Raw genomic sequence first — 3,984 nt, forward strand, 5'->3', positions numbered from 1 at the left:
TATTGAGCTAAAAAAACTCTGTAAACATTGGTACGTAGACTGCTATCTAGTACTCGTATCTCCAGCTTAGTGTTGACCAATTCTTTCTGACACCCTTTATGCATTGAGTGTGAGGAGTAACCTTGAAAACATGAGCTATTTCTCTATCTAAAAATGAAAAACAATAAACTTGGTAGAAGAAACAACGCTCTTTCAAATGAAATAAAAAATAAAAAAATTAAAGATGACCCACGTACCGATTTTTGCTGCTGAACATAGGGTAAAAGCATAAATTTTTTTTTGGCATTTTTGCCATCCTCTGCTTTCAGAACCATAACTTCTGAATTTTTCAAATTAAGCACACAGAGATACTAATGTGGACTACTTTTGGGAAAATTATTGTCTGGTTTAAATTGCAGCATCTTAAGTTATTTGTGCTTAAAGTGTGGTTATTATTTCAGAAACTGATTTTTTTGCTCACCTTTGGCACCAATTTGCAATTTAGGTTTGACTACAATTACTTTTTTATTTGCACGACTGGTTTTGGCATAAAAAGTTGTCCTAGTCAGCTAAATTTCATCCTTCTTCGTTGATCCAAACTGAAGAAATAAACAAGCAAAGTTGAGGTAATTTGGAGCCTATAACTTTTTAACAAAAGCATATTAGAGTCTAATAATATTTTACCCAGTTTAGTTTAGGACCAAGGACTATATCTGTGCAAAATTTCATGAAAATTGAAGATGGTCAACTGGGAGCGTTGGGTCAGTTGACATTGAATGACCCAATTTAGACCAGGAAATATAGAGTTGGACGCGACTTTTTCTTTTTGTAAGATGAATTTATCACTATAGATGCTAAATATTATGTACAATAACATATTAGTTTCTACAGTCATAAAAATGGTGGGAAGATTGTTTACAGGCTGGTTAATTGTATAATTTTTACGTAAATTCAAGTTTTTCGCTTATAACTTTTTTATATAGATATATATCTATAGTTATATAGATAGATAGATTCTTTATTACCTGTTTAGCCATTACATCATGAAGGTTCATCATTATAGATCTGCTATAGTACATAACAATTTTAAATAAAATCAGCAACGCATATAACAATTACAATTGACATGTATTACCAACAGTAAGTCTAGTCAGTAAATTAGTTATCATTTAGAGTACTTATATTATTACATATTCGGAAAACTTATGAAAAGAGCTTTAAGTTAAAAAAAAGTCGTCAAGATTCATTGAAAAGTACACGGGTTGCCGGTTATGACAGTATTTTTTTTGCCGCTACCAAACCTAATTCTGTTGTTTTTCAATGAATCTTGACGATATTATTTTAACTTAAAGATCTTTCCATAAGCTTTCTGAATATGTAATAATATATAACTATATCACGCGCGTGCGTCGTATATTTCATTTTGCAACTAAGGCTAAAAAATAAAAAACTGCAAATTTGAAATTTAAAAAAAAATGATAGACTTCAATGTATTATTATGAAATCTACCATGAAAAAAAAATCAGTGCAATTGTGGAAGATGCTCGGGATCGTCCAGACTAATAATTAGTTATTTTGTGTATAAGGCCATAACTTGTAAAGTATTCAACTTATCGATTCCAGATTTCGTGTGAGTTATTAGACAGTGATAGGGAATGAGAGGATGTAATGCCAAAACGTTCTGGTAATAATAACGCAGTTTATAAATGTTTAATTCATAAATAAATTTCTACTGTTTATAACTTTTGATCTAATCAATATTTTTTGACGCTCGAGGGCTAGTTTTGTAGGTCTTTTGAAGACGAAAAAAAGAGTACTTTGCTGTTTTCTCGTTGAAATGAACGGAAAAAAGTTATAAACGGAAAAACGTGAATTTACGTAAAAATTATACAATTAACCAGCCTGTAAACAATCTTCCCCCCATTTTTATGACTGCGGAAACTAATATGTTATTGTACATGATATTTAGCATCTATAGTGATAAATTCAGCTTGAAGGAACAAAAAGTCGCGAAATGGCCATTTCCCAGCTCTTTTTTCTGGCCTAAATTAGAGTGAGAAGTAATCGTACAAAAAATAAAAAAAAAACAAATTGAAGCTGATGAGTCAGACTAAATGACCCCTGGAATTGATTAAGCCAGATAAAAAACTGAGCCCATCCCGAGACTAAAAAAAAATTTCCATTTCAAGATTTAAATACTGGAATCTTCAAGATTCAAGATGCTATTTTTTCTCGATTATTCATGAAGTTACAACCTTTCAAAAATAATTAAAAAGTTTGGAGATTTTTCTGCTCTTTTAATTTTTTTGCCGAGTGTATTTCAAATGACTTAGTCTTCGAAATACAAGGTATAGTCCAGACGGTATCTGTTTCAAAAAGCCATATTTGGGTGAATCGTATATCCACGGAGATTTTTGGCTTTTTGGCTTTCAAATATCATTAGAAATGAAAATTTTTCTATGCGCATAAAAAAAACGTGGGCTTAACTTTTGGCGGCACAATATGTTAAAAAAATTCGAAAAATGTCATATTTTTCTTCCTATTTAATTATGTATCTTTTCAAGAGTTGATTTTAGGCGAAAATGGAAGAGGAAAAAATGTTTGCAATTAAATTTTTTACAAAACACGTCTAGTTACAAATCGAATGAATCATGTTTATTATGGTAAAAATCGAAAAAATCGCAAAAATGGGGTTAAAAAACAATACTTTTTAGGAATTTTTTTGGAGTTTTTAAATTGGGTATAGGACCTTTATACTTGTCTTAAAAAAACTTCATGTTATGCAGAATTATCACACCAAATTTCATCAAAATCGGTTCGATAGATTTTGCATAATAATTTTGAAAAAAATGCAAATTTTCAAATTTTTGCACAGCAAAAACCAAGGCCCTTAAATACTTGAAAATTTAATCACATATAGAAGAGCTCTCAAGCTTTCAAACTTTTTTTGAAAAATTCGAATCCGTCAATTAGGAGAGCTCTGCCGCTTGTTTAAACATTGGTCGAATTTTTGTACTTATAAACAATTAGAACTTTGTGAATATTCAATCAAATCAAATTTTTTAAAGCAAGTTTTAAAAGTTCTTGGAGAGACGCTTCTTTAAAAAAAAACAGAAAGATTGATCAATTAGTTACGTAGTTATAGCCGATTCAATTTCGAGCAAGCCGAAGCGGCTGCACTCTCTGCTTCCCCCACCACCACCGCCCGTCCGATTTTATTGAATTTCAATTGCATAAAGAACTTTAAACACGTTTTAAAGTAGGTTGCCAATGAAGAAAAGTATTGTAATCTTAGACCTGGTAAGTACTCGGAATACCAAAGGTATTTTTCGAAAAATTAGCCCGGTTGTCCCAGTACATTTAGTGTAAATGACGGCTATAATTACGTAACTAATTGATCAATCGTTCTGTTTTTTTTTTAAAGAAGCGTCTTTCCAAGAACTTTTAAAACCTGCTTTAAAAAATTTGATTTGATTGAATATTCACAAAGTTCTAATAATTGTTTATAAATACAAAAATTCGACCAATTTTTAAACAATGTGATTAAATTTTCAAGTATCTAAGGGCCTTGGTTTTTGCTGTGCAAAAATTTGAAAATTTGCAATTTTTTTTTCAAAACCTAGATTGTAAAATTATTATGCAAAATCTATCGAACCGATTTTGATGAAATTTGATGTGATGATTCTACATAACATGAAGTTTTTTTGAGCCAAGTATAAAGGTCCTATACCCAATTTAAATACCCCAAAAAAATTCCCTAAAAAGTATTGTTTTTTAACCCCATTTTTGCGATTTTTTCGATTTTTACCATAATAAACATGATTTATTCGATTTGTAACTGGACATGTTTTGTAAAAAATTTAATTGCAAACATTTTTTTCCTCTTCCATTTTCGCCTAAAATCAACTCTTGAAAAGATACATAATTAAATAGGAAGAAAAATATGACATTTTTCGAATTTTTTTAACATATTGTGCCGCCAAAAGTTAAGCCCACGTTTTTTTT

Source organism: Anoplophora glabripennis, unplaced genomic scaffold (genome assembly GCF_000390285.2).
Source record: "Anoplophora glabripennis isolate ALB-LARVAE unplaced genomic scaffold, Agla_2.0 scaffold649, whole genome shotgun sequence".
NCBI classification, from domain to species: domain Eukaryota; kingdom Metazoa; phylum Arthropoda; class Insecta; order Coleoptera; family Cerambycidae; genus Anoplophora; species Anoplophora glabripennis.